The following is a 13725-nucleotide window of genomic DNA, read 5'->3' as shown; positions in this document are numbered from 1 at the left end:
ACAGTGGGTACGTATTTTGATCCTAAATTTACGTATTGAATTATCAATAGGCTTTACGTTGAGTGATTTGGAAAAAACTGGCCATAAGTTCTGAAAATCATCTTATTTCTATTTTATGTCTCTCCTTGTTCATGGACATCTTGTTAATTTTGGTATTTTAACCGTACGATATTTTAATTTGTTTATTCACTCACGGAATTACAAGTCAGGATAATAAGTAACAAAAAAAAGTTGAGATTATGCCGTACGAGAGTGATACCGTGTAAAATAGCTATCTTATCTTGTATCGGGACTTGTAAGTCTGTGAGCTTATGCAAAGCATTAACGGGCCAAGAAGTTCATTTACAAGTTAACTGTGTTAACTAATTACGCAAGTATTAGGCTAATTATGGCCCTTTTGACCGCTGAAAAATGATTTTGCGTGAAACGAGATTGTAATTATTGCCTGTTTAGTTACAATGTAAAAAGACGAAAACACATGAAAAATGATCGATATGTTTAATAGGAATAATTAACGTTCAGAGAAAAATACAACAGTTTGGAGTCTGGGGCGTTTTTTTATTGATAAAGATATCTTTTATGGTATTAAGTTAATTTAGTACATAAGAGTTTGTTAAAAATTCAATGGATTTACAACGTATTAAATTGTTTCAAGAAATCAAGAATAGCGAAAAAATATTTTTATTTATTATAAATAACATAGTGAAGATATTGTTTTTCATCAAAGTCCAACGATTAATCCCGAGTAAAATTGTAATTAAGTCTTTTAATGAAACCAGTGGCTGCTGAATTCCTTTTGCCCATTAAAAACGGATGTTTTTACTAGGCAATAAACCGAACGCAAGGAGGAATTCCAAACGCTATCCGCTGGATTCAACAGGTGCCAATCTTACAATTACGCAGTTGTTCTGGCACCCGCACCGATCCCAGCAGAAGCCGATAAAATAGAACGATTAATCGGCGCTCATGGAAAATCATGTTGCTGTTTACAAAGGCGAACGCACACAAACAAGGGCGGTGTGGTTTCGCTTTTTATCACAGCAGGCTCTGCGGTTAACCGGCGCGAATTGGGTCATAGGTAGAATGAATCGGTTTTTATTTGATGTATATGGACGGAAATGTTCCAGGCAACCTTATTGTATTCGTTTTTTAAAATATTTTTTTATTAAAAAACTTTAACTTTCACAACAAACTCTATCCAGCAGGAGAAACATAGAGAACATTTTTTATTGTAATTTTATACAGTGGACGCCGGTTATAAGACTGTGGGGCCAGAAAAAAATGAGTCTTGTATGCGGATGAACCGTATAAGCAAAAGAAACAAGATTTTAAAATGTAATACAAAAACTTTATTTCTCCTGTCAGTACGTATAGACATAGTGTCATTCACCTATAAAATAAAGGACACACCGCCTAGAGCCCTTAGAACCTCTGAGTTAGAAGGTGAAACTTCGATTTCGTCGGTCTCCTCCTCGTTAACATCGTCATCGTTCCTAGCATACGATGTGCGGCTGCTGGCTTCGTTCATGACAGACTGTCAGATTTGGTCCTCAGAATACGCTTCAGAGGTTTGAAGATTGTGGTCGATATCCGTCCAATCCTGTAGTTCTTAGTAAGGTTTTCTGGCGTCTCAATATGGCAGCTATCTTCCTCCTTCTCCACCTCTTCATCAGTTTTGACAAAACCTCCGTACCGAAAGCAGTTTCGAATGGTCACATTACTTACGTTCTACGCTTCGTTGGCCAGGTGTAAAGCCTCGAGAATGTTGATTTTCTTAGCGAGGTCTTTAGCCTTCAAAGTCGAATTTGAAGATGAAGTTAACTGAGATTCCAAGGTTTCGTCAATAAGAGCGATAAGGTTTTTGCTCATGTTTGGCCAGTAATATGCTTTAAAGGTTGGGATGATTCCTTGGTCACACTGCTGTATCATTGACATAGTGTTAGCAGTTATTAGCAGTATATTTCCATGGAGATTAGATTGAGGGCAAGACGGTGGATAAAACTGAGTCTTATATCCGAAGTGGTGAGTTTCATAACCGAGTTTTTTTCGATGTATTCGGATTTGTCCGGACTTTTTCTGACGATTCTGAGTCTTAGGTGACTGAACCTTTATCCGTGAGACTTATAAACGGCGTCCACTGTAGTTAAAAGCTTTATGTTTTTATATGAATAATTTTAGGCTAGCAAATATGACCTATGCAATAAGGTCAATAATAATTTACCGAAGACCGTTACAAAGAAAAATGTCTTAACTCTTGAAAGTACACCCTAAAAAGTTAAATTTGTTAGCGTCTCCGTGTATATAGAAAATTTTCTAGTCTCATATGAAAAAGATGAGAAGGCTTTAGTCTATATAGAGCTGACGACATCAAAGGGTGAAGATTGGACGGGGAACACGCTCATTAGACATCCTTCAAAGGGTGGCGGGTGGCTGTTCTCCAGGCACCAGAGAAAATGTATACCGCCCTAAGACCAAACTCAACCTTTGAAATATTTATAACCAAGGGAAGCCGAGGGAATCTTTATGACGTTGAGAAAATAAGATTTCCTCGGGAATTTTTTTTTCAATAATGCTGGGGCTTCATGATTAATCAAATGAGCGGTAAAAGCTAAAATAAGTTTCAAATAACCAACATATATAAAATGACAAACGTCCAACCTAATAAGTTTATGACTTGGCAAGTCTCAGCAAGAAATTATAATGTTGTATGATATAGATTTTTTTTAAATTAATACCTTACGGTCAGCTTTCTTTTTTATTACCACTATCTTTAATGTTTAATCCTGATACGCACGATTAAAAATCACCTAGGTCAATAAAAATTCATGCTATTTACAAGATTATTTAGCATAATTTTGCGGGTCTCAAGAGTTCTCGATATACTGTTGATGCCCCACGCCAATACACTAAAATTATGTACAGCCTAAACCTACGGTTGGCATGCTATTATTATAGGTTATCATACTCTTAAGATGATAGCCTAATTTAAGTTTGAAAAGACTCAAGAGCTGCAACCTTGCTAAAATTATGTGCACCATAAGATTGGGAAAGGCAAGCCTTTTTCACCTTGGTTCACGCTAATAAATACATTCGCATAAAATAAAAATCACGCATTCACTATCCCCAGACATGTCTGTGATTACTCGATATCACAAAACGTGTCCATACTCACTTAAGCACTCACGCAAATAAATACATTCTCACAATCAGGCAGGAACTAGGGTTTTTAATAATATGCCAGTGACTACCCCTTATTACACTGCACATATTAAACTAAATAAGCTAGACTGTTCATAAACAATTAACCACTCACGCAAATAACTACATTCACACGGGTAGTACTAGGGCTTCGCCATCAGTGCACATAAATATTTAAAAAAAATAACCTAGACCACTTCGGAGTATCTGTGGATCCACACTAATCCACATAGACCGTGCCCACACACACGAAACCACTCACGCAAATAAATACATTCACAAATAGGGTAGTTTCTAGGGTTTCTGATATTACGGTGACTACCACTATCACACTGCAAATACATCTATAAAAACTAAATAACTTAGTCCATTTTGGTCTTTCTTGCGTAGTCGATATTGTACACTGACCGTGCCCATAAACAATTACCACTCACGCAAATAAATACATTCACACAATCGGGTAATCGCCAGTGTATTTTATATTATGCCAGTGACTACCACTATCACACTAGAAATATATATATAAAAGTAAATGACAGAATATTTTGGTGTGTCTGTTTGGCTTCGATATTCTGCACCGCTCCTTTCCAAACGAATTTAACCTCTCACGCAAATAAATACATTCCCACAATCATCCGATTGTGATAAATTAATACCGAATGGATATCCATTCACCAGGATTTTTGATATTACGACATTTACTAACCCCTTATCACACTGCACCTATATAAACCGAAATAATCTAGATTACTTTGGTGTGGCTATGGGTTTTGAACACCCCACACTGTTTGTGCACATACAAACCCAACCACTCACGCATTTAAATACATTCACACTCCACACTGTTTGTGCACAAACTCAACAACTCACGCAAATAAATACATTCATACAATCGGATACTCACCGGATTTTTTTTATATCACGACATTTACTAACCCTTCTATTACACCGCAATTATATATAAAATAAAAAACCGAAAAATAGCGATATTCTATCACAAATATACTTTAACTTTCACGCTAATACATACATTTACTCTAATTAAGCGATATTATTACACCCAACGCACGAAAGAGCTTCTTATATGCGACCACTTATTTTATCTGCTTCAGATATCGAATCAACTTGTTATTATAATCACGACTCTTTTTTAAATTTTTTGCAGTTGGGTAGTCACCAGGGTTTTTGATAATTCGCCGCTCCCAAGAATCGTTTTGTTAGAGATTTTAAGTTAAATAATTTTGTGGACATTTATACACGAAAGACTTAACAGGAATAATAAATTATACTGTATGCCTACTGTTTTGTACAGAACTTAGATTCGATCCTCCTTTATTCGATTAACCCCGACCCCGTCTCTGGGGGAAAATCGAAAACCAAACCGTGTATTGTGTTCCGGGCTTGTAGGGGACAGGGGTAACAGCTGGAAAATTAAGGAATGTTTTGTACATGTGGTCAAGAGGTGAGACGTCACCCTGAAAATGGGCTTGTAACTTCGTTATAAATCCTTGTTTTATTTTAAAAATCTCTTTATCCCTCGTATTATAAAAACTTTTGATCTGATAAACGATCGAACTGAAGTTGACTTCTTTGCTTTCCGTAAAACATGCCTTTCCGTACAACAATTAGGTTTTAACCTTGTGATTCCAGGAATTACATGAAATTATTGTTTGTACAGAAAATGACATAAACATAAATATTGTTAAAAAAAGTACACTGTAGTTTTATGTATTTCAATTAATAAGTAGCCTTCTTTTTAAATGACACAGCTGAATACGGGTTTGGTCAGCAATTTGAGTAATGAGATGGTTTTGGATGGTTAATCATCAGGAAATCGAGAAGACCCACGTTTTAACATCTTTGATTTTGAGAATGTCCAGATCTTGATAAAAGTAGTTCAACGTGCGTATGTTGCTACCGAGATAGGCGATTCCAAGTTATAAAGATGGTCTAGTCGTACATTATATGCAAAATTTACCCATTTTGCCCAGGACTTCCTATAATCAAGCATGTTTAGATAATTGCAAGTTATAAATGAAGAATTTATTTTTGCTATCAATATGATATTGAATAAGAGTTTCGATGATTTTGCTTGGTTAACTATGTCATCAACTTCACTGCCATCTATACGATGATAAAAGGTTCACAAGATTCATCATGGGTACGAATAGATAGTATAAGGGCCCGAGCACATTCCCTTGACGTACTCCTGATATCCAGTGAGCTCTCGGACTGATCATAAAGATTTATAACAAAGAAAATTTGTTGTTTTCGAACTATTCCTCTGTTTTGACCTGTCATACGAGTTTCGGCTTCTTATCACCTTTAGTGCTTTGGACCTTCAGACGCGTATTGGTTCTTACCATCTTTAGTGTTTACCTATACCCCATGGTTTTGTCTGTCAGACGCGTTTCTGCTTCATACCATATTTAGTGTCTACCTACACTCCATGATTTGTTCTGTCAAGCGCGTTTCTAGTTCTTATCATCGTTAGTTGTCTACCTATTCCCTCTGTTTTGGCCTGTCAGACGGGTTCGGTTCTCGCCATCTTCAGTGATGGACCTACTACCCCTGCGTTGGATTGTCAGGCGCGTTTGTAGTTTTTACCATCTTTAGTGTTTACCTGTACCCCATGGTTTGGTCTGTCAGACGGGTTCGGCTCTCATCATCTTCAGTCATCGACCTATACATCTTGTTTTGGTCTGTCAGACGCGTATCTGGTTCTTACCATCTTCACTGTTTACCTATACCAAAAATGGTTTCGTCTGACAGACGCGTTTCTGCTTCATACCATATTTAGTGTCCACCTGTACCCCATTTCTGGTTCTTATCATCTTTAGTGTTTACCTATACCCCATGATTTGGTCTGTCAGACGGGTTTCTGCTCTCACCACCTTCAGTAATGGACATTTGCCTCCTCTTTTGGTTTGTCAGACGCGTTCTTACCATCTTTAGTGTTTTCCTATCCTATACCCTATGATTTGGTCTGTCAGATGCGTTTCTGGTTCTTACCGGACTGTTCTCTTAACCCCCCACACTGATCAATCCGAGAAGCTGTACGTTTGTAGACAGAAAACAGTAAGGATAAGAAAGAAATGATCGAGAAACCACCAAACTACGGGTTCTTGACACTGGTTCTAAAAGAAAATCTAACAGAGCTGCTTAATTATTCAATAATTACACCCTTATTTCAGTTGATATTTTTTTAAACATCATTACATTCTCCATTGATTTTCATCAGAAGATGCCGAAAATATGCACCCGAGGGACAAACACACGCCTAACATAAACAAAAACAAAAACTAGAAATCGGACACTATGATCATACCGCTGAAAATGTTTTCACATAATTTTACATACCTACGCTATATTAAAATTCCTTCATGAAGTTTCGCTTTTAATTTATATTATTACGATAAAAATATTTCTAGTTTGCCTATCGTGTAGATATCACCGGTAGAATCCTCGTTACTAAAAATTTCTTCAGCGATAACTTTTTATTAATGACCAGAGATCGAATCGTAGAAACAAATTGTTCCGGTTTTGAAGTTCTTCCAGCCGCTTTTAAGCCAGACGATGCCACGGTTCACGCTAATACGACCAGATGTTAACAAGAAAGCGTCCCACTCTTTTAAAATTAACCCAATGGTCTTAATCGTCTTCCAGGCGGACAGTCACTTTGTTAGAGTGTGCAGTCGGGCGTTATTTATAAAAGGATTGATTCCTTTCGAAAATTAAGTATTTTCCCCTCGTCGTCTTGTGAGAGAGAGGGAGAGAAAGAGGAATTAGTTATTAAAATCCTTAGGGTCAATTGATAAGAAAGAAGGAATGGAATGCTTCGGTGACAATGGGCAGTTACGTGGAGGGACCATAAACCCCTGGTTCCTTTGGCCAGGCCGACTTCAATCACTCCCTTCACACAGATTTATTTTTCTAATCGTCTCCTAGAGACAGCTCACCCTTTCACTCTCTCTCACTCTCTCTCTCTCTCTCTCTCTTTCTCTCTCTCTCTCGCTCCCCTCTCTCCCCCTCACTATCTTTCTATCTATCTATCTACCTATCTATTGATCTCCCTATCTTTCTATCCATCCATCTATCTATTTATCTATCAGTTTTTCTACCCATCTCTCTCTGTCTATCTATCTACCTTTCTACCTATCTATCGTTCTCTCTAACTATCTATCCATCCACCTATCTATCTGTTTTACTGCCTATCTCCCTCTCTCTGTCTATCTATCTATCCATCTTTCTACCTATCTACGTTCTCACTATCTATCTATCTATCTATCTATCTATCCATCCATCCAACTATCTATCTATCTGTTTTTCTGCCTATTTCTCTCTGTCTATCATCCATCTTTTTACCTATCTATCGTTCTCTCTATCTATCTACCCATCCATCAATCTATACATCTGTCTTCTCTCTTTCTCTTTCTCCCTCTCCCTCTCCTCTCTCTCTCCTCTCTCTCTCTCTCTCTTTCTCTCTCGCTCACGCTCTCTCTCTCTCTCTCTCTCTCTCTCTCTCTCTCTCTCTCTCTCTCTCTAACTATCTATCTATCGATATATCTATCTTTCTACCTATCTATCGTTCTCTCTATCTATCTATCCATCCATCTATCTATCTGTTTTTCTGCCTGTCTCCCTCTCTGTCTATCTATCTATCCATCTCTCTACCTATCTACGTTCTCACAATCTCTCTATCCATCTATCCATCCATCCAACTATCTATCTATCTGTTTTTCTGCCTATTTCTCTCTGTCTATGTATCCATCTTTCTACCTTTCTATCGATCTCTCTATCTGTTAATATCTCTCTCTTTCACCCTATTCCTGATCCTCTTTCTCCATTTCTTTCTCTCCATCCCTCTCTCTCTCTTCCTTCCTCTCTCCCATCGTTCTCTCTTTATCTCGATCTATCTATTTTTCTACCTACCTATCGATCTCTCTACCTACCTACCTACTCACTTACTCATCCTCTTTCTTCATTTCTATATATTTATCCCACTCCCTCTTTCTTCCTTCTTCTCTCTCATTCGCATTCTCACTCTATCTATTTTTTGACCTATATCTCTACATACCTACCTCTCTATCTATTAATATCTATCAATCTACCATTGATAGATCTATGGATCTCTCTCTCTCTCTCTCTCTCTCTCTCTCTCTCTCTCTCTCTCCCCCACCCTCTCTAACTATCTATCTATCTTTTCATCTATCTACAACTCGATCTTTGCGTTTATCTATTTATATTTTATATATTATATTTAAACATCAGTAATAAACCACTACATAATGTAGCTAATCACAAAATAAAAATGCAATATTCAACAATAATTGTAAGATTGTAAGATTAACACTTCTGACATGGATGAGGGTCACATGGGATTAGTTCGTCCGAAGTGTCACAATGAGTACGTATGTATGTATGTATCTGTCACTTATTCAACTACTTAAAATCAAACTACCATAATTCAATCAAACTTTATAATTTGATAAATACTATTATTTATATTACAAACGTAACAGAATTTATTGTGGTTACCATCTGCATATTGTTTAATATAAATAAAACGCTAGGAACACAATAAAAAAAAATAATATTTTTAAATGGTTTAATGATATTATTGTAAATGACAGTTGTGCAAGAAAGAGTTGTTCAAAGAGGATGCACCTATGTTAGTTTCAACCATCAAAACGTTTTCTGCAATATTGCAGAATGTTAAAGTACTCTCACCGGCGTTCTGTCAAAGGTAGATGGGTAAAATATTGCATGTATTCCGGTTTGAATAAGATATGACTCTCTGGGCCGGGGTCTTTTGAACTTTCTGAATTGATTCCCCGGTGAAATGTCAATCCCGGATATACCTTTTGAACCCGGTTATTTACAACCGTGACTCATTTCCCAACGCTAAAACTAGAAGTTAATATGATCGAGCCGGTCGAGCTTTTATAGCTGTGGTCTGTAACGGAGTACTTTAAAAGGTTTTTTTCTAAGCCTTTTTATTCGTCTAACCTTGTCGAGCAGACGTATGCAAATGGGATCATTAATTAATTGGGTGAGAACTAACATTTCAGCTTTAGAACGCTCGGTTTAGCATAATTTATAAACCCAATGGAATTTCTAATAAGACATACTAATAGAACTTATCAAAAACAAACAAATCGACAATTTCTGTATTTTTAAACAATTTAAAACCTTTTGGGTCTTTCCTAACGTAGAAGGAAAACATTTAGAACAAATATTTTTGTGAAAAATTAAATATGCCTAGATTGATTTGGAAATAGATCATTGACAACATTAGAAAAAACCTTTTTCTCATAAATGTTATGACAGAGTTGGTGAGTCGTTTTATTATCTGACATGGTCCAATGATAGTCCTTGTTTGGCAAAAGCATCAAGCGAGACGAAGCGGACAAAGATGAACGATGTTGACGCTGTTAACGAATTTAACTTACTATTTACTATTTATTGAATGAATGCAATTATCATAAAGCGTCATTTTGATTTAATTTTTTTTAGGTTTTATTCCCAATAAATGTAGTGAATTAAGCATATCTGGAGTTAGCATCATTAAACTACTATAAACAATAGAAATCATATTTATGTATTACTGATTATTTCTTCTTTTGATATTTTGCTGTTGTGAAATTATTTAAAGAAAAAAAAAACAATTAAGCTGCGGTCATCCTGAGAACCTTTCCCAAACCCTAAGGCGTTTTCCGTACCTTTTCCTCATGCTCGGTATTTTTTTTCCCATGGCCGATGTTGCATAGCCAAATTACACCGCAAAATTATAATTTACCCTTCGCACCCCTCACATAATTGTTGGGCAGGGTGGGCCCTTCAAATTTATCTGCGGAACTCCCCCCCCCCGTCGGTAAATCACCCCGAGAGCAAGGTTCGAAATTGCACATTCTCGACCGCAATTTTGCAAATAACAGACTTCCTCTTACGTAAAAGAATAATTCCGGATCCTCGTTTTTATTATCAAAACGGTAAAATAAGTTTTAAAGCTTTTTCTTCAACGTCAAGATCTAAACAATTATTTCAAACAAGGATAAGTAAAACTTGACATTCATACTTATTGTATAAATTCATTTTTTTCACATCGTGCACGTATTTATAAAATTTAAAGAATGTTTGTAAATCCCAGGCCCTGAAAATGATCTCAATAAAGATCGAAAAGTTGGCACGATAAAGAAAATTTTTTTCTAAAACCTACCTCACTCCAGACCGCATCTCACGATTACCGAATAAACATTTTAAGTAGTTGATATTAGAAAACAAGGTATTTTCATTTTTAGAATAAATGGTTTATAAAAAAAGCAAGACTAGGTACACACACATACACACAGTGCACGCGAGCACACACTCTCTTACTTTCTCTCATTCGCCCTCACAACAAAAACAGTACAAAAACTACTCTCTGTTCTTTAATTTTGTTTGTCTCTTTGACTCTTTATCCCTCTATATTTTTCTTGCTTCCTCTTCATCACTCTACTTTTCTTACCTTCTCATTTTCTTGCTTTGCGTCTGGCCTGCTTGTGACTCTTTTCCACACTTTCTCTCTCTCTCTCTCTCTCTCTCTCTCTCTCTCTCTCTCTCTCTCCCACCCCCCACCATCTCTCTATCTTTCTACATTTCTCTCTCTCGAGATATATGCAGATATAACTTTCTACCGACCTATCTCTCTGATACTATTCTCTCACGTTCATTACCTTCTTTTTCATTCATCTTTTTTCTTATTACTATATTTTTCTTAGCTTCTCATTTTCTTGCTTTGCATCTGGCCTGCCTGTGACTCTTTTCCTCACTTTCTCACTCTCTCTCTCTCTCTCTCTCTCTCCTTCCCTCCCTCCCTATCTCTTTATCTTTCTACATTTCTCTCTCTCGAGATATATGCAGATATAACTTTCTATCGACCTATCTCTCTGATACTTACTCTCTCACGTTCATTACCTTCTTTTTCATTCATCTTTCTCTTATTACAATATTTTTCTTACCTTCTCATTTTCTTGCTTTGCATCTGGTCTGCCTGTGACTCTTTTCCTCACTTTCTTTCTTTCTCTCTCTCTCTCTCTCTCTCTTTCTCTCTCTCTCTCTCTCCTTCCCTATCTCTCTATCTTTCTACATTTCTCTCTCTCTCTCTCGAGATATATGCAGATATAACTTTCTATCTACCTATCTCTCTGATACTTACTCTCTCACGTTCACTACCTTCTTTTTCATTCATATTTTTCTTAATACTCTACATTTCTTACCTTCTCATTTTCTTGCGGTTATATTGGTCCTATATATGCCCCTCATCTTCACGCTCTCAATCACTCTTTCTCCCTCTTCCCTCTGTCCATCAATCAAACAATTTAACTATCTGACATCCTGAATATCATCTATCTGTTCGTGTATCTATCTTCTAGTCTTCGACTTATTGATTTATCTGTCTGCCGGTTTATCTCTTTCTCTCTCTATCTATCTATCTATCTATCTATCTATCTATCTATCTATCTATATATCTGTCTATCTATCTATCTATCTATCTATCTATCTATCTATCTCTCTTTTTCTCTCCCTCTATCCACCTACCTATCATCTATCTTTCTATATATCTATCTATTTATGTATATATCTGTCTATTTGACTTTCTATGTATCTATCTCACTCTTACACTCTCATGCTCTTTACTTTATTTTTCGTTCACTTTCGCCCTTTATCTCTTATCTTTATTGCCATCTTACTGTTTCCTTTATGTCTGCCCTGTATGTGCCTTTCATTTTCACACTCTCTCTCTCTCTCTCTCTCTCTCTCTCTCTCTCTCTCTCTCTCTTTCTCTTTCTCTTTCTCTCTTTCTCTTTCTCACTCTATCTCACTTACTCATTCATTTTCCGGCTTTTTAGTTTTATCTATTTTTCCGTTTTACTTTCATTCGACTCAACGTTGTACTGTTGCTGCAAAAACTAAGTCATTTGGCATAGAAGTGGGTCGTCATCGGTTCGAATTACCCAGTCTGATTTTAAGGTTGAGGACGAAGGCAGGTGGGCGGCAGGCAGGGAAATTAGACCCAAATCAGATTTATATTCAGACTCGTCCTTTTTAGGAGTTATAGAGGGCTAAGATAAGATAGGTGGGCGATGCGTTCCTGACAGTAATAGCCGGCTTGTTGCCCTACCAGGTAGAAATTCGACAAACAGGCCTATCTTTAGTCAAATAGCATGAGGTTCGCAACATGAGGAGAAATTCCATAAATTCTCGGCCTGTATTGCCTGGGGGCTAAATTTGTATAATTACAAAAAGGCCTGGAGATATGCGAGAGTTAACCAACACATAAATGCGGGCAAATTTTTCCGGGCTGATCATTTACAAAAACATCAGAACATTTACAATTCCTCATTAATTTATGGGATGGTTTTAGTTTATATGTTTAACTTATGACAATAATTTATCGTTAGGATTAAAAAATGTTTTTTCCTATATTTAAAAAAACCAAGGCACTATTTCTTTCGCATAAATCCTAAGAATATCGTCGTCCATTTTGCAATGTTTAACGTTCAAAATAAAGATGTTTCAATAGAAATAATAAATTAATCTTTTTTCTAAGGTTTTGGTTGAATTGAAAAAGCTAGTGTCACGAGCGGGATTTGAACCCCCCGCGGTAGCCGAGTGGTTAGCATGAGAGACTCTCACGCCGCGGTCGTGGGTTCGATTCCCACCGTCGCCTCTGGCCCTTTTTTCCCGATAACCCCCAATTTGAACAACATATATAAGAATTCGTCATGGCTAATATGCAAAGATCATAAGGCAAAAAAAAATGGCACAGTGCAAATGACAAAAAGGAGAGAAAATTCGAAAGGTGGGTGAGATGGGAAGTTAGTGTCCGAGTGGATCGAGGTCACGATAGCTCAAGTGGTAGAGCAGCGGCTTCTCTAGCCGAAGGTCGTGGGTTCGAATCCCGCTCGAGACATTGACTTTTTCACCTCAACCAAGACCTTAAATAAAAAGAATAAGTAATTGAAATAATTAATATGGTCAATTAGACCACTAAACATAAACTTGGATTAACTTACATTCATTCCAATAAGTTAGCATAACCATAGTACAGACCTAACACAAACACACCAAATTGACTCAAGTCCAAGTGGATAGAGAAAATATCATATCAACTTAACCTGATATTAAAGTTTATAAATTTGTTCAAATTTACAATTAATTTTTACAATAAATGAAGTTATTTTATTCAACCATAATCCTGCCCATAAGTTAACATTTCTCTGTACCCAATACAGTTTACAATTACTAATGAAATAATGTAGTTCTTACAAAGACAATTAATTCAACAATGAAAATATTATATTGACTAACTTGCCGATGATGTTCGATAGTTCGAGGCTGCAGCGATGAAATGAGAAATTTCCTCGGAGTTAATTGAGTGGGTTAAGGCCAAAAGATTGTTATGGTAAATTAAACGAGGGGGTAGGGTTATTGTCGGTGAGTAGAAGTGTGGGAAAATTGAACCCGGGCAAACCAGGGGTTAAT

The 13725-nt window shown here is 36.7% G+C and overlaps 1 non-coding gene across 1 annotated transcript; it reads left to right on the top strand.

Moving 5' to 3' along the window:
- Positions 1–13080: 13080 nt before the first annotated feature.
- On the top strand, positions 13081–13153 carry Trnae-cuc. The gene has a single exon. It is a non-coding gene; the product is annotated as a tRNA-Glu (tRNA).
- Positions 13154–13725: the final 572 nt, after the last annotated feature.

Source organism: Cimex lectularius, unplaced genomic scaffold, assembly GCF_000648675.2.
Source record: "Cimex lectularius strain Harlan isolate CLEC.00 unplaced genomic scaffold, Clec_2.1 scaffold177, whole genome shotgun sequence".
NCBI lineage: Eukaryota > Metazoa > Arthropoda > Insecta > Hemiptera > Cimicidae > Cimex > Cimex lectularius.
Note: the sequence above shows the minus strand (reverse complement) of the source record. Positions and strands in the feature narration are given on the sequence as shown.